The following is an 18,114-nucleotide window of genomic DNA, read 5'->3' as shown; positions in this document are numbered from 1 at the left end:
CTATACTGAGTGCCTTAATATATAGATCTGGTTGGTCCAGCCATCCCAGATAGCAGTCTGGAATGGCTTAGTACACTGAGGGTTGTCTACCTGGGGCACAGAAACCCTTCCTGGGATTCTCACTGAGAGCAATTCTTGCACAAGCCATTAGGTTATTCACTTAAGCCTTGTTTGTGGCAGCCTAGTTGTCCATCACCAAGTGAATGGATAAGTTACCTGTGGTGGGCACGTACTATGGGATACTCATAGCTCTTAGGAGTAGGGAACTACATGCACATATTATAATATGACAATTATCTTAGAGTGGGGGAAAAAAAGCAGGTAGCCAAATGCTATTTAGAGCATGCCATTTGTAAATTAAACACAACTCCCCACAAGATATATCATGTATTTTATAAGGATGTAAACATCAAAGTCTGTCTAGAAACACATTAGTGTAGTAGCTATTGGAGTAGGGGGAGGAAGCAGGGAGCATGGTGACACCATGAAAAGAATAGTGTGATTAACTCAAGTCTTTACCCCTGAGGCCTTGAAAAAAATTAATAATAAAATAATAGAAGTATCAGATATTTTAAAGAGACAGAAATTTGTCTTTTTATTTTTAACTGACAGAGGCCTGAGTTCATTTGGAACTGTTTAAATCAAAACCTACAAACAATGCCTTTGGAAGTAAGGAGAGAGAATTCCAGAGAGGACGGTCTGGAGCTGGGTCTGTTCTTCTGCAGGTGCAGCTGGCTCCTCAAGGACACGGCGAGCTCTTTACTGCTTCCCACTCCGTCCTTGACATTCATTACGCAGTTCCTCCTTAAGGCATACAACTGTCCTGTCTTCCTCAGAAAGCCTACTGGCCTGGAAATGGGTTCAAAGTGAGGAAAATAAAGGTCCAGAATGGGAACATGATTTGGCCACGGCAAGTATTATGGGCTGAAGTGTGTCCAAAATTTGTGTGTTGAGGTCCTAACTACCCCCCCCCAATACCTCAGAATGCAACTGTATTTGGAGACAGGGCCTTTAAAGAGGTAATTTAGTTAAAATGAGGCCATTAGGGTGGGCTGTAATCCAAACTCACTGGTGTCTTTATAGGAAAAGGAAATTTGGACATACAGAAAGATCTGGGATGGTGGGGACATGGAGAAAAAGCCACAGCAAGAAGTCAAGCATCTTCAAGCCCAGGAGAGAGGCCTCAGAAGAAACTTGCTGACACCTTGATCTTGGACTTCCAGCTTCCAGGCTGTGAGGAAATACATTTCTGCTGTTTAAGCCACCCAGATTATTGCTACCAGTCAATAATTCCTTTGCAAGGTCCACAGGCCTGTATAAATATGTAAATATGTTCAATTCTGTGGGATTTTGTTAGGGCAGCCCTAGCTCATGGATACGGTCGGAGCTGGCAGAGCTGGGATGCGGCCGCACACATTTAAGAACAAGTCTGGGTCCTGGGCTCCCTGATTAGTGAAGTTATTCTGGAGGTCTTAGTGAGCAAAGCTCCGGGCGAATTCTAATCAAGACACCGTCTCTTAGGGGTCAGAAGGGCTGACTAAGGTGGGTCTCTGGAGAGAGCAAGAGGGTTCTGTGCGCTCACCCAGCCCCATCACCCTATTCTGAGCAGCGGTTAGGGAAGCCTTGAGCAGTTAGCCAATTGACAGGGCACCTGGCAGTTATGGGGCCCCAGTGAGGGGAGTCATCATACCTTGGGAGAGACATGCAGCTGGAAGTGTCTCTCAACCACCAGTAATTCCTTTACAAGTGCTGTCAGCCTGAGAAAATACGCACTTCTCCTCACGGGCTTTTCTAAGGACCACGCACTCAAACAGGCCCCTTGCAGGTGTTTAAAAGCACAAGTCCCTTCTGATATCAGACCAGAGATTATTGCTCCTGTATCAAGGGACTAATGAAAGTCAACAAAGCTGAGAAACGGACGGGCTGAGCCTGGTCAGTCTGCAGGGCTGGGCAGCCAGGCCAGGGCTGCACACGCCAGGAAAATGCCCCAGCAGGGAGTGGTGAGTGAAGGCCCAGTGTTCTTCAGTCATTCGTATTGCCCGTGTTCTTGCTTGTTAGTAGCAAGGAGTTTCACTGGTAAAGGAGAAATACACTGTGTGTCTGTGTATTTGCCAGGGAAACCTTGTATCAGGGGTTTGGGGTGTTCGTATGTGATGGGAGTGTAGGGAGTAAAAATAGGCAAAAAGGAAGGGAGAAAGGACAGCCCAGGCTCCACTGGCTCCCCCGAGAGGTTTGAGAACCTCCTGAAACATGAGTTCTTTCTCAGCCAGCATGTGCTGCCCAAGAGGCTGCTTTGATAAGGCCTTCCTCTTGCTCACAGGCAGCACCCTTCCCACGCTGCTACCCTGCTGGTCCGTGACAAGCCAAGCCAAGTCCTATAGGAACCAGGGCCATCTGGGCCCGTCTGGGCCATTTGTACTTGTTTGCTTGGCTGGTCCAGATCAAACACCTGTTGAAGAAAGTGTCTCAGCTTATCTTGGTGCAAGGGGTTGCCTGCATCCCACACCCATTCAAGGCACTGTGGCTGGAATTTGGCCAAACAGTCCTGGAGGTTCAAATGCAACATCTACTACAGACATAGCGTGAGACCTTGGTGAACTACTTCATGTTTGAGCCTCAGTTTGCCCAACCATAAAGTGGGAGAATAATTTTGATTCCACAGGCTGCGGAGAGGAACAAATGAAATAAAAATATAAAACACTCTTGGCACAGGGTGCACATTAAAAAAATATTAGTTTCCTTCCTTTCACCCAACTCTCATCTGGGCAGTTTGTGCCTTTCCTTCATTCATTATTCAACCAATGTTTACTGAGTGCCAACTGAATGCTGGCCAATGGTGCCCCCTCAGCTTGGGCAGCATGGTAGTCCAGATGCCCCTGCCTTTATGAAACCCACAGTCTAGTGGGTAAAAAGCAAAATGAAATCAGGTGTTAGGGAAGTTTGGCATCATGTTTTCTCAGCCTTGTTCTCTGATGTCTTGCCATCTGGCCATGAGGCTAGACATGAACTCGATGCTCAAGGGGAATTCTCTGAACCGACCTTGAGAACAAGACAGTGGTGACTCACGACAGGTTGGTTTCCGGCAGCAGCAAATGAAGGGCTGGGGAAGAGCAAAGGGAATCAAACAGCTGTCACAACAAGCATCATCATCTTCTGTTTATGTGGGACTCTTCACTCCTTGCAAGCTAAGTGCTTTATGCACATTACTCAGTGAATTCTCACAGCTTCCTCGTGGGGCAAGGAGGAGGCAAAGATGATTAGCGATGAGGACACAGGCAAGGCAAAAAGATAACTGCCTTGCCTGAAGTTACAGCCAGCAGAAGCACTAGACCAAGAATCGAGTTGCCCAACTTGGACTTCACTGGCTCATACTCTGACCGTCAGGGCGTTGAGGTCAGGATGCTGTGTGCGGCTATGGGAAGCAGGGCTGGACAGCTTGTTCTGATAGTTCCCCAACACAAGTTCTCATCCACACTCTATTGTGTTCAGGTGGCTTTGAGCATTACATTTAAGAATATTCCGATGTTGGTCTCTTCCCTGACCTCTGATACTGTCTTCAGGATGTAAATGTGATGGGATCTTAGAGGTAATTCAACCCAACTCCTTGTGTTACAAATGAGGAAACTGAGGCCCTGAGAGATGAAATGGCTCAGTCAAAGTCACATGGATAGTAAGAGACTGAGCTCAGTCTAGAACTCAGCCCTCTCAGCCTTTGTGAGCCAGGGATTCCTTCTTCTCCCCCAGGAAAGTCCCCAGTAATGGCCTTGTTTTCCAGTTCTAGCCCCAGCAAATTGTGGCACCCCATGTTGGAATTCCAAGCCTCCAGTTCTCCCTTCAGCCCACCTCTTGGGGATTTCTCTAGGGCTACTGTCTGGAATAATACTAGCCACAGGATGGGTGTCTGGAATTTGCAGTGAATCCCAGAGGTTCCAGGATGGGAGCCACATCTGCTCCCATAAGCTGCTCTTGTCGGCATCATCAGTCTGCTGAATCACCTGTCTCGCTTGAGTGCTGAAAGCACTTAGCACATGTGGGAATATTTTCCGATGACAGTGACATCTTCTGCATCACAGATAACATCTGTGTTAGTAAATTCTTTTATCTACCTGGCTGCCACTGTCTTCCACCACACCATCACCTGACCTGGGAGGCCTCCACTGGTCAGTCAAGTGTGGGTATCTTGGGCAAACCTCAGTGTATGGCCTCTGACCTCTGACTATCCTGCCTCCCATCATTTGCCTCTCTTCCTTGATTGATGCTCTGAGCACTTTACATTTATCTCACTCATCTGCACACTCTGAGGAGTGGGGAAGAGACAGATATTATTAGTGCCATTTTACACGTACAGAAACTGGGGCACAGAGCTGGTGTGGCGCATGGGTGGAGCTGAGGCTGAGAACAAAGGTCTGACCTCGGCTTGCAGGGTGTCCTGTGTCCTGTTCTGTACACGTTGTCCCCTAAACTCAAACAGCAAGAAAAAAAAATAGCTTCAGAAGGAAAATAATGTTAACCTTTATCCGATGGCAAACCTAATATACAGACTGTAAAAATTTCAGATTGTTGCTAAATTTGGGATGTAGGGTCCTCTGAAGAGGAGGAGGGAGGAGCGGCCAATGGTGTCAGGATAGCCTGGGGGCTTCAACTGTAAAAGTGATACTTTGAGGAGGGGTTGATTGGTGAGGACAGGACTGTTGTGTTTTTCTTTATTTCCTTTCTGTATATCTTAAATAGTACACACTAAATTGAGATCATTTCAACAATACAAAAACAATTACATTATTGTTCAAAATGAAGGCATTTTAACTATGATTTCTAAGACCTGGGGGATTAGGGATTGAAAGGATTGTTTAAGGAAACAAAAGGGGGTGGTGTGCGGGAATAGTCTGGCAGAAAAACAAGCATGGAATTTACTATTATGAAGTAAAAAATGAAATCAGGCATTCCGGAAATAAATGAGGGCCAAATCAGTGAGGGCCTACTGTGTGTCAAGCACTGGTTTAAATCCTAAAAAAAAAAAGAAAAAAAAAAAAAAGAAGTAACATGGTTCTTTCTCTCCTGGAGATTTGACTATAATGAGAAACAAAAGTAAAAATAGGTCAGTAGTCAGCAAGCACTATACAGATTAGGCTGAAAACAATAGGAAGGGGTTTAGAGATAATATTGCGCTGGGAGAAGGTCTCTTGGAGGTAGGGACCCCCCCCCCACTCCGCCGCCATGGACCCACCTCTTGGTCCCAAAGGGCTCCTCTGTCATCTCCCACTGCACAGACTGGGGGAGCAGCACAGCTCACTCAGGGGGCGTGGGGACAGAGCTAGTGTGACGAGCACCAGGGAGGCCAGAAGCCTAACACCCGACCAGCCTGGGCACTGGTTCCACCCTGGGTGTGCCCCGGGCTGGTGCATTATACTCTAATGAAGGGTTGGGCCGACGGTGGTGTGTTTTCTTCTTTCTTTCTTTCTTTCTTTCTTTTTTTTTTTAACAAGGTGCTGTTTTGCATAGATAAATACTATGATTGTGATGTGGGAACCAAGTAGCAGATCATTATGCAAAAAGCACTGGCAGAGGTGAGATTATGAAACCAGTTCTGCTTTAGGCTTGCTGCCTGAGCGTGGGAACTAGGAGGTGTCTGAGTGTCTGGGCCTCCAGCTGGGCCGACTGGATCCAGGCAGCCTTCTCCAGCTCATCTCTTGACAGCTGGGCTGGGACAGGAAGCACTCCTCTCTACTTTTTACCTGAGATTCAGAATTCCAGGAAGGGGAGGTGCAGGGTGGAATGCAGGTGGCCTCCCAGCCAGCCGTGTTCCCCACTTGAATGAATGGTCTGCGGTTGGTGGGACCAGGGCTCCGCCTTTAACATCTGTTGAACAGATTCCTGATTGGGGGCTTTAGGTGTCCCACGTAAGGCTCATAGAGATCCTAGGCCTGGGAGGAGGCAGAGGACAGGGAAAGGAAGCATGCCCTTGGTTTTGAGTTTACAAGCTGACTTCCTAGCTGGGGTAGCCAGATCACAGAAGAGGAGACCTGCAGAGAGATGCTGCTTGGGCAGTCAGGGAGGAAAAACTCAAGTAGGCTAGAGGGAGATGGAGAAAGCCGGGGAAGAAGAACCTGGGCTCCAGTTTCCAGGCAGAAGATGCTCCCATGATGCTTCACAAAAGGAGACTCCAGAGCTGCTATAGTGGGCAACCAGCTAAACAGACTGCACAGTTTGTGCTTGATGCACTCATCTACCTGCCTTTTGTCAGGCCCCCAAAACATGCGGAGAGTGAGCCCTATTGACAGCTTACAAGGGGTCAGATCAAGGAGATAAATAAATCCAAGGTCAGCAGTGCCCATATCCCAGGGGTTGGGTGCAGCAAAGGCCATAGTGAGAGTGCCCCCTACAGAGCACATCAGGGAGAGACAGCCTGGGAGACAGGGAGCCTGAGGGGTCTATGAGGCTAGGCAAAGGCCATCTATTCATTTACTCAATAGACAACTATTTGTGGCAGACAAAGATCCTGTGTTCATGGAAGCGAAATCAGAATAACCACTTTATGTTGCACATCTGGAGGTCAACCAGATTGTTCCTCCCGGTTTCCCCTGTTCTCAGCACACAGTTACAAAAGCAGCTCTAAATAGGAAGTGAGACTTGGCTAATGGTCTCCGTCACACCCTGACCTCCACTTTCATCTTCTGCTGGCGGAATAGCTGGGGACAGGGCAGAATGAGGGCTGGGGGAGTTGGCTCCACCATTCCCAATGTTTTGGAACTCAGTGGGATTTCTCTGGATATTACCTAGACGCTTTGGGTGGTGTGGCAAGGAGTGTTAATGATGCAATTCAATTATGCCAGGCTGCTAATGAGCTAAGTGCTGTATCTTTACTATGCATCGAATACTGGGGCTCATTAAGTACCTGTGGTGTCTCAGGACTTCCCAGTACGTGCTGCACTGAGACCATAATGCTCGAAGAAGCTAAGAACCCTTACCTGTCCAACTTCTTCAATGACCTGACCTTAAATTGATCTGTAAAACTAACTGTAATGCTTAATTCCTAGGAATCTACACGAACGACTTGATGGAGGATGACAATATTCACTTTTTGTACCATCCTAGGAATGGCCTTTGGACCTTATTTCTATTCTGTTCTCACTGCAGGGAATGACTATAGATTCCCACCACACCACTAACACCAGTCCTGGACATGAATTCTAAGGAGATTATTTGACAGAAACAAAACCCGGTATGTTTGAAGATGTTCGCTGCTGCTAAAAATTGGAAACAACTTAGCACATAGGAGATGTAAAAGATTAGAGGACTGGCTGAGCAAATGATAGCAAATCTGTACGTGGTATATGAGACATCCATTAGAAATGACGGTGATAATGCCTCGGCAGAATGGTGGGAAATGTTTCTTCCCTGGTAGTAAATGGGGAATGTAGAATATAAATAAGTATATATATTCTGGCAATCTGTAAAGTATACATTCATACTGAAGGCTGTTTGAAAAAAGATAATTGTGTTAGAATGGTGGGATACAACTGATTTTATTATTTTACAAATTTACTGTTAATGTTAGGTGTAATTGTAAAGCACTCTAAAAAAAGAAACAAAATCCTAAGAATATCACAGTAACTCTTCATGATCAGCCATTTCCCCAACACCCTAAAACTGATTCTCAAAGTGAGGTATAGGGTCCACTGGCATCTGAGTGACCTTGGGACCGTCTGATTCCTGGGTCCCATCCCACCTAGAATCAGAATTCCCGGGACAGTAATCCAAGAATCAGCAGTCCAGCCAAGCTGTAAAGTGATTCTAATGCACATTCATGTTTGAGAACCACTGTTTTAAAAGTCTTCAGAATCAAATTGTAAATAAATGACAAGAAGGGAGAAGGTGATTATCTCTCATGAAAAGCAGGCTGGTTCTCTGAAAGCCAAGGTCCTCAGGAATTAGTTCACCCGTTCTTTGAATTTACCAAATTTGTCAATTTACCAAAATTGTTTAAAACAATAATTTTCTGAAATATACTCAGTGAATATGTTCTTCATGAACACCTGCTTGTGCTCTGCCTGAATGTGTTAGTAACTGCATTAAGAATATATTCTATTCAATTTGATACATTCTTTACAAATGTATTTCTTATAAATATATTCATGAACATATTTATAAAAACACTAAATCATTTCAGGTCTCTGAGCTCTTGACAAATTGAATATTTCTTAAATTGCTGTTTAGAAAAATATATTCAACATATACTCAAGTATTCAAGAAGTTTTGGTGAAATTAGTGAATTTAGTGAATTCAAAGAGTTAGCACTCAACAAATTGATCCTTTAGGGGTTCGACTTCTGTCGAGTTGACCTAGAGTCCCTTCAAAAGGCCCATGGTACCCCAGCCATGCTGCGGTTCAGGAGAGCTGGAGGTCTAGGAGGCTGGGTCACAGGCTGTGGAAAGATCTGGGTGTGGGAGGTGTCTCCTCGGAAACCCTGAGTTTCCCCTTGGAATCCTAAGCAGTGGTAGCTCTTCCTCTGTCCACATCCGGTGGTGTCTTGAGCCTGGCAACCTTTTTCTTACAGAAGATAGAAGCTCTTACCATTCTTTTAAAGATGTGAGACCCATTCTTTAGGAAGCCTCAAAAAGGACAGTAATGGTTTGCAATGTAATTGAAGAAGTGGGGCCAGCCTGCACTTTTAGTGGAAGGAAGCCACTGTAATCCCCACCCCCCAACGTAAGATAGGACATCCCCAGCAAAAACCTCTTTTCTCCCCTGGATGACCCTCCTCTGTGATGACCACAGCTCTGTGGCTTCTGCACATTCACATACTGGCCACCATTGTGGGCTTCACCTTGATAGCTTAGCAGCTACAGAAAGAGCCCCCAGAGGAGATGGTGCTGATGCCAACAGCCACACACAGACTTAGATAATCATTACAATGTCTGCACACGCTTACTGAGTGCCTTCTATGTAAGAGTTGGTGTGTTCACCAATTTCTGTGCACTATCTCATTTAATTCCCACTGTAACCCTCTAAGGTAGACAACATGATTATCCCCAATTTACAGATGGGGAAATTGAAGCCTGGAAATGCTAAATCATTGCTCGAGGTCTCCCAGCCACGATGCAGTTGATTTAGCTTGGAAATCAGGCAGGTTGGCTCCAGGGCTTCTGCGTCCATTGGTTAGCAAGAAACACTCAGTTTTATTATCTAAAACCCATCTGCTGCCAGTGCAGTTTTGAGGACAAACGTTTAAAGGGAAAACGAGGAAGTAGAGGAAGAGGCATTCTCACAGGTGGCCTGCTTTGTGCTTATTACAGATGTTCAGACTGGACCAAAGGTATTTAAATGGACTCTGGGTCTTGGGGCCCACAGTAGATCAAATCTGGTGATTTGCTACTGAATATAAAAGGAATCAATCAACAACACAGGTCCTGAAGAATGCCTCTGAGTGTCAGACCCCAAGGGAAAGCACCAAACAAGGGCTTATGCTTTCTTTGTTGAGTTGCCAGAGAAAACACAGGATGCCCAGTTAAATATGAATTTCAGATAAATAGCAAGTACATGTTTAGTGTAAGTATGTTCTAATATTACATGGGATACACTTAAACTAAAACTTTTTTGTTACTGCTTATTTAAAATTCAAATTTAAATGGGAATCCTGTATTTTTATTTGCTAAATCTGGCAACCCAATTTCTTTGGGGAGACAGCTCACAGCCCAGGCAATGTGTGAATAAGGACAGAGTGAGAATGAGAAGTACAGATAATGAGGCCTTTGGAGAAGGGAGAGTTCTGGATTTAAACTCAAGGAGGTAACATGATCTCCTAGGTAACAGACTCACTGCACGGGGGCTGATGATGGGAAGGCTTCCTGGCAGAGCTGGTTCCTAAGGATAGAGGGGAAGGATCTGGAAGTGTAGAGAGGGAGGAAGGCTCGAGGCACACAAGGCAATGAGGAGCAGACAGTGAAATTTCTAGAGGAGGTTTCATGCTGGGAAGGACCAGAGGTGGAAGATCAGTTTGTGGAGGGTCCTGAGTGCTTTGGTAGGGGTTTTGGACAATGTGCTTTGGACAAGGATGGGTGAACAATTGAAGCAGTATTTTAGGAAGGTTAATCTGGTGATGATGATGGCATGTAATATGGGTGGGAATAGTCAGTGGGAAAGGGAGCAAAGCATTGAGGTGGTAAGGGTCTGTGGGAAAGGAAGGGTGACCAGAAGGACATCCCAATTTTTTTTTTATTTTGGAGGAGGGAGTTACTTATTAGGTTTACCTATTTATTTATTTAATGGAGGTACTGGGGACTGAACCTAGGACTTTGTGCATGCTAAGCATGCACTCTACCACTGAGCTATACCCTCCCCCTCCCCCAACCTCGTCTTTTAGATAAGATATAAAGGTGTCTATCAAAAGGATAGGTATCCATCAAGAGGATAGGTGGCATAAAGTGGCTGTTTCCTATCAAGTGGGGGATCTGGGTCTTGCTGAGCACAGAGGAGGAGAAGGTGCAGAGTCTTAGGGGGAAGATTTTCATGTTGGAGGCACTGTCAGCAGTCTGTCACCGTAGAAAACAGATGGAGGGACAGTGAGTGTCGCATCTTGTTCTATTCCACCCGCTCTCTGCAACACACACACACACACACACACACACACACACACACACACACACACACACCCCTCTTACTGTGTACTTACTAGGTTTGTATAGATTTCCATAGAAAGGTAACTCCTGTTTTAACCTCAAATAATTTTTATTAGGGATGCAATTTCAGCTTTTGGATTCTGTTGTTTTGCTTCCCTTGGAGGGAAATATCTATTCCACTAACAAAGCTGCCACCACCTTGGTATGTGACCCTTCTTCTTTGGGTCCTTGCGCAGCTGGCACAACCCCTATTTCTTGTAAAAAGGCTTTGCGGTCCTCTGAAGAAAAGTACCTCAGCCGTGCATGAGATTGCTAGTCCCGAAAAGCCCGCCCAGCTGTTCTAGGTTTTCCCAGAAGTCCTACCTGGGCAAGAAAGGAGAGGCCCAGACATGCTGGAAATGGAAACTGTTCCAGCCCTTTCCTGGGACTGGGTGGTACAGGACAGACCCATGGGGGTAGGGCAGGAGGGAGGAGGCTCCTCCGGCAGGGGCTGGGCCCTGGGTACCCTGGCTTTCTCTGATCTTCTCCCTGACCTGGGGTGATTGAGGGCTGGTGACTTTCCCGAACGGCTGGAGGAGAGGTTTGGCCCCAGGGGGCCAGTGCATAAGTGAGGATGGAGAAGATTAACCCCCATCACCAATCACGAGGAGTGATCAGTACTCAGTGAAAGTAAGGTGTTCAGCCCCTGTCTCAAACACTCTTATTTCCCATCTCCTGCCTCAGGTCTTGGCCAGGTGACTGCTACCTCATCCTCTTGCTGGGCAGGGCAAGGGGGCGCCTCAGTGTCTATCCCAAGGAACTGGCCAGGGCCAAGGTATACTTGGGTTCATTTCTTGCTGGAACATGGCCAGCTTGTTCACACCAGGATAGCTTGACTTAGGCATCAAGGTGATGTGAACTTCAGTGGTGAGGTAGGCGAGGAGGGAGGCAAAGTCAAACTGCCCATTCTCTGCATGGTCATCAGCCACTCTCCTACAGGAGAAACTCACAGACTCATCCCACCCCTTCCCATGGCTAAAGGTCTAGACCGTGACGCCCACCAGGGGCCTGACACCAGCCCCGTGGAGCTACGGCCTTCCCTGTTCTTTGGGCAGTCCTAGCCTGTGCATGGACTGTACACCCTTTCCCTGAAGGCCCTTCCTCCTTTGGTTTGCCTGGAGAACTCCTCATCTGACAAAACTGGCTCCAAAGACACCTCCTTTGTGAAGCCTGCCTATTCCCCCTCCACACCTTCTTCTTAGGGCTCTCCTCCATCCCTTTGCTGGAACTTATAGAACCCGTTGCACTGGAAGCTTCATGCCCCCAGCCCCCAGCCCTGTGTGAGGCTCCAAAGGTGACCAGCCTGGGTCCACTGGATGTTGGGTGTCTGGCCAGGCTGGACTTTCAGAGTCCTTGGGAGTCAGTATCTAACAGCTGGGGCTCTGAGCTCCCTTTCAGCTCTTGATGGCCTCCCAGGGGTGGGCTGCTGACCAAGCAGAAAGTGCCCAGGTCAGTGCCCACGCACACCACCTGTGGCCTTGCCTCTGCCTTGCGCCCGCCATCCCTGGCTCATCTCTGAGGCACTGGCTTCCTCTTTCAGCCCCCAGACTCCTCCACTGATCACTCCCTGGCCCAGCACTGGTCTTTCTTACTGAGTCAGCCCATCCGCTAATTGCCACCAGCTGGGCCAGGCTGCCTTCCCGAGATGCAGCGGGCTGCCTGCACTTGGAGGCTGACTTCGAGTGGTCATTTGCCGGGGAACTGGCATTGATTCTTCCAATGAATGTTGAGGGGGACATCCCCAGTCAGGCCTGGGGTGGTGGGGAGGTGGGGAGGAAGGCCCAGGAGCATTCAGGGAGATGGAGGATGGCCCTGTGGAGGACCAAGGGGCTCCTCTCTACTGCCCATAGCCTTTCTTTAGAGCAGCGTTCTCCCTGGAGGCAGGGAGGTGAGTCCTGTCCCTTTCCCCAACCTGGGGCATTTGGCAATATCTGGAGTAATTTTTGGTTGTCATAACTGGCAGGGGGAGGGGAATGTTACTGGCATTTAGCGTGTCTCACTTGGAGATGCTGCTAAACATCTTCCAATGCACAGAATGGCCCCATATCAAGAGATTATCCTGGCTGAAGTGTCAACAGTGCCAGAGTTGAGAAAAAGAAGAGAGAAGAGGCTGGGGCCAGTGGGGGTGTGGGGATCTGTGTTTGAGAGGTGGCCTCAAGTGGGCTTCCATGTGTCCAGGGATGATGCGTTCTCAGGGTATAACTGCAGCTTTCTAGCCTTTTCACGTCCTCACATGGAGCCACGGTTCTTGCTGCAGTGGTCCTGCTCTTCCCTGTCCACCCCATCCATACCTCCATATTTGGGGCTGGGGGACAATTTCTACAGCCAGTGGATACTGTATGATGAGAAGACCTCTCACTTTCTTTTATTTTGTTCCATGTCAGCCCTTAGGGGCAAGGAAGCAAAGGATTTCTCACCGTTTTTCAAAAAATGCTATATATAAAGAAATTTTTTTTCTTTTATCTCTTTATAATCATAGTAGTCAATACCATGAGTCCCAGAAACTTTCACATACATGATATGACAGCATTGTCACAATAGTCCTAAGAGATAGGTAATAGTATTACTCCCTGGGGGAAAAAAAAAAAACCCAGCTGGGGTCCAAATGGGTACTTAATTTGCCCAAGCTAGAGAGAGAGAAAGGGGTGATATTGAGATTGGTACCAAGTCTTTGCCCCCAAATCTGTAATTAAGCACTCCCGAAGATTTCTCCTGCAGGAAGTCGGTGTCACAGAGGAACCTTGTAGGTGGAAAGGCCCATGGGGGCTCTCATGTCTGTCTGAACTGTGCGGCTGTGGGTGGGGGAGGCTGGGAGACAAGCTTCAGGCAGGCAGCCACGGGGAAGGGGGCCCCTAGGAAAGAGGAGGCTACTAGAGGACATGGCTGATTCTTGTGAGGGGTGACTAACACTGCCATGAGTCAGCCGGGGCCCGGGAAGTGTCCTCTTTTTCCTCTCGGACCAATGTCCTAACCCTGGGGAAGCCGAGCTGTGCTTTCCAGCCCTGCGGTTGATTGCACTGCCTGAAAGGAAGGACCAGGGTGCCCCTCACCCCCCGCCAACCCAGAGAGTAGCCATCTGGCCTCGTCTGTCCAGGCGTCCACCCGTCTATCCGGGGGGCTCTGGCTGGGCTGCTGGCTGCTGCTGTGGAACTTGGAGGCTGCAGGAGGCAGGCGGTAAACAGGAAATGGTTAAGTAAGAGCAGGTGGAGCATGCCGGGTGCTGGAGCAGGACAGGAAATAGCTGAGCGGCTGAATGGACTCGAAAGAATGCCCTGCCCTCCTCCCCGAAGCTCTGGCAAAGGCGCTGTCCACCCACTCCTCCCTGCGAGGTTCCCCCGCCTGGCAGCAGCCTGATCCGTGCTGCCCTCCTCAGCAGCCCGGGGCTGGGAGAGGTGCTGGGAGGAGAGGGGCCCGAGGAACCAAGAAGTCCAGCCAGGACCGATGGGGCAAGAAAGAGGTTGTCCCTTCCCTCGTGGGGCTACCAATCAGGCCCACGACCAGCGGCCCAGGTGTGAGGGGCTGCGGGAGGCGGGCAGGCACTCCAAGAACGAGGGGCTGTTTTCTTCTTCTGGGCCCCTTTGCACTGACTGAGTTTCCCAGGAATGTTCTGTCCCACCCTGGGTAGAACACACAGCCAGGTGTGCAGCCTGAGATCTGCGGGGGAAGGCTGGACACACCAGGGTTCTCTCCTGCTCTCTCATTTGCTCCTTACAGCATGGGCACCCTGTCGCAGGGGCAGGTGCCATTACCCTCTAAGGAGCCTGAGGTTCAGGGAGGTTAAATAACTCACAAAGGAAAAGGGAGCTGGGGCCTCCATGAACTCCCCCTGCCCTTCCTCTAGACCTCAGTGTCTCTCACCTTTAGATTGTCTTCTGTGCTCTGTCCTGGAATAGTCAGTGGTGCTCTTTTGATCCCCTCCTTTAGGGAAACCTAACCTCCTGGGCAAACAGGGCTCTGCTTCCCGGGGTCCCCTTGCAAATGAGCTCCCCCTGCCCTGTCTAGCAGAGGTCCCATTGTACTGGCCTTGAAGCTGACACATTGCTGTCTGAGAACTCCAGGGCATCCAGGTCTGAACCCTCACCCAGGCCCCACTGGGCACAGATTCCCACAGTGTCGGGCTCTGGAGTGGCACACAGGGATACTGAGGCAGGGGTGGTCTGTTCCCAGGGCTGCTATGGCTTGTTCCCCAGCACATGGATCCTGGGAGCAGCAGTGCTGCCCTGAGAAGCTGATTGCCTTGACCCCTGCCCCCGTCGGGGGTGACCTGGGGAGGACAAAGCTGGGCTCACGTGTTTCCTCGACAGCAGTGGACATCAAGGGTGTCTCAGTCCCCAAATAATGGTAACAACTCAACTTTATTGGGTATTTGTTCTACATATTTATAGTAAGCATGTATTTAAGTATGTACATATATTTATTTATGCATATATTGACTCATTTTATCCCTACAGTAACCCAAAGAAGCAGCACTTTGTTCCCATTTTACAGATGAGGAAACTGAGGCACAGAGAAGAAGAGGAACGTGCCCCAGTAGTAAGGCAGCAGTGGGTTCGAGTCCTCTGGATTCAGGCTTGGGCAGCTGGCTCCAGCCCACACTCCGGCCACTGTGCCGAGCTGCTTCCGTGGGAGCCTGTGGAGGAGGCCATCCTGGTTGCCCTGGGTGCTCCTGAGGACAGCCCTATTCTTTAGGAGAAGTTCCTTTTCCCTCAGGAGCCAGAACTTCCGGAACATCCTTCCCTACCAGCTGAGGCTCCAGAGGCTCCTGACAAGAGCACCAGGAGAGAGGAGGAGAAAGTGGTGGAAATTTGATCACCTCTCCAGACTGGGCTGTGAGCATGGCGTCTTCCCACTGCCGCTGACGTGGGCCCTGAGGAAAGTGCCGTCGATTCTCTTCATTCAAGAGCTACGTGTTGGCACCAGCGTTGTGCCAGGCTCTGGGCTGGGCCCGGGGAGGGGCCCGCTACCTGCTAAAGTAGACACGTTATGTGCCCCGGGGTGCTGGCGGTAGAGGAAGAGACAGCCACGTCTGTGTCTACTGACTGAATGTGGCAGATGCTGAGATAGAGGGGGCGGAAGCAGGGAAGCAGGGAGCCGGGCACTCGGCCAGCCTGGGAAGTCAGGGAAGGTGTCCTGAAGGTGTGTATGCCTTAGCTGAGCCTTGAAAGAGGATCCAAGTTAACCAGGAGAAGAAATGGAGGGGCGGGGCGGAGGCATGGCCTTCCAGGAAGAGTAGGCAGAGGCTGGAAGGGCTGTCGTTGCAGGGTAAAAGCAGAGAACAGAAGCACGTCAGCATTCCGACAGGCAGCGTGATAGCAGAGGAGCCAGTGGGGTTTGCATCACAAGGGCCTGCAAGGCCACATTAGGACCTCAGCCCTTTGTCCAGCTTCTGCCTCCTGGACCACAGGAAAGAGGAGGGCCTTGGAGAACAGTGCAACTGGGTGGGACTCACACTCCCTGATTTTAAGAATCACCATCAGGCTAGAGTCATCAAGACAGTAGAACTGATGAAAGGATGGACATTTATAACAATGGAACACAACAGAGAGTGCAGAAATGCAGAAGTGTATCCACACATGTGGTCAGTGCAAAGGGAATTCAGTGGAGAAAGGACAGCCTTAAAAAAATGGTGATGGAAAATTTGGACATCCATATGCAAAAAGAAAATAAAACGTGGCCTATAACTCAACATGAATCATAGACCTAAATGTAAAACATTAAAATATAAAAAAGACAGAAACATGAGCAAAAGTATAAAAGAAAAAAAAGCTATTAGTATAAAAGAAGAAAATAAAGGAGAGAATCTTTGTGACTTGGGTTAGGATAGGATTTCTTAGATATGGCACAAAACACAACCCATAAAAGAAAAAGTTGACAAATTGAACTTCTCAAGATTAAAAACTTTTTCTTTCTTTTTTTTTTTTTTTTTTTTTCCCCAAAGGCACTGTTGAGAAAATGAAAAGACAAGCCCCAGACTGGGAGAAAATGTTTTTCAAACCTATATCTGACAGAGGGCTTGAATCTAGAATATATTAAAAAAAACTCTTGAAACTCAATAATAAGAAAACAATTCAATCTTTTAAATGGGCAAGTATTTGAACATACACTTCACCACAGAAGAAATATAAATGGCAAATAAACACATGAAAAGATGTTTAGCATCATTAATCACTAAATTAAAATCATAATGAGAAACCACTACACACCTTTTAGAAGGGCTACAATAAAAAAAAAAAAACATTAAAACAAGAAACTGACAATACCAAGTACTGGGGAAGATGTGGAACAACTGGAACTCATTCATTACCGGCTGGGGTGCAAAATGGTCCAGCCACACTGGAAGACATTTGGTGGTTTAACCATCTACTCATGACCCAGCAATCCTATTCTTGGTAAATACCAAGGAATCCTACTTGAGAAATGAAAACTTAAGTCCACACAAAAACCTGTATGCAAATGTTTATAGTAACATTATTCATAACGACTCAAAACTGGAAACAACCCAAATATCCTCGGATTGCTGAACGGCTAGACACACTGTCACGCCTCACATAGAGGACGCTTGTTTCTGAGCAATGGAAATGAACTGTTGGTGCGTGAAATAGCACGGACATATCGCAGGTGCCCTGGGCCAAGGGAAAGAAGCCAGACCTTGGGGGTTCCGTACTGTAGGATTCCATTTTAGAAAAGACAAAACTACGGGGAAAAACAGACGGTGGTTTTCAGGCGCTGGGGCTGGGCAGAGGTTGACTACAAAGAGTACTGGAGAATTATGAGGGGTGATGGAATTGTCCTGTATCTTAGCTGTGCTGTTGGTTACATGATGGCATACATTTATCAAAACTCATAGAACTGTATCTTAAAATGGATAGGTTTTACTGTATGTAAATTATACTGTAATAAACCTGAGTTTAAAAGGGCATAGTGCGACGAGGTTCTAGGATTGAGAGTTGGGGAGGCTTACCTTGGGCCTGGTTCCTGTTTGCCTTTCTGCCTCCTCAGAACCCATCCCGTCCCTGAGAGCCCCAGGAAGCTCTGACAGAAATCTTGCTCCTCATGTTTTGAAGGCCAGAAAGGGAACTGTTAATCAGCCCTTCCTTTGGCATATTGAGACCCTTCTTTTTATTAAACGCAATTACCCCTGGGAGAGTGAATAGGTTAAGTTGAGGGAGGCTCCTGCAGATTGCAGGGGGGTGAGAGGGGTGGGAGGGAGGAAGGGTGGGGGTGGAGGATAGCCTTCAGTGTGGCTGGTAACACTGGGCTGTACCCTTGAATTATTGGTACGCTGGGGGCTACAAGGAAAGAAGTTCCCCCTGCCTCCCCCAGTCACTGCCTTTGGCTTTGTATACAAAGTCCTCCCTCCCCACCTGGCAACCACAGCCCCTGCCTCCTCGGCTTCCTCTGCCTCCCCTTTCCTCCTCTGTCTCCTAATTATCCAATTCCAAGTACAAATTGCCCAGAC

At 48.1% G+C, this 18,114-nt stretch overlaps 1 protein-coding gene and 2 long non-coding RNA genes across 7 annotated transcripts in view; 2 read left to right on the top strand and 1 right to left on the bottom strand.

Moving 5' to 3' along the window:
• LOC116664319 overlaps positions 1-18,114 on the top strand; it is a 72,159-nt gene that overhangs the window by 45,376 nt on the left and 8,669 nt on the right. The window lies entirely within an intron of this gene.
• Positions 702-16,997, top strand: LOC116664320. The gene is made up of 5 exons (XR_004320796.1): positions 702-713; positions 1,454-1,457; positions 11,299-11,303; positions 14,460-14,996; positions 15,107-16,997. It is a non-coding gene; the product is annotated as an uncharacterized LOC116664320 (long non-coding RNA).
• Positions 3,120-18,114, bottom strand: part of RAD51B (RAD51 paralog B) — a 723,675-nt gene continuing 708,680 nt past the window's right edge. The window contains exon 12 of the mRNA XM_032482240.1: positions 3,120-4,457. The gene's annotated coding sequence lies outside the window, so the exon portion shown is untranslated. The remainder of the gene's footprint in view (positions 4,458-18,114) is intronic.

The sequence above is a fragment of the Camelus ferus genome, chromosome 6 (assembly GCF_009834535.1).
Source record: "Camelus ferus isolate YT-003-E chromosome 6, BCGSAC_Cfer_1.0, whole genome shotgun sequence".
NCBI classification, from domain to species: domain Eukaryota; kingdom Metazoa; phylum Chordata; class Mammalia; order Artiodactyla; family Camelidae; genus Camelus; species Camelus ferus.
Note: the sequence above shows the minus strand (reverse complement) of the source record. Positions and strands in the feature narration are given on the sequence as shown.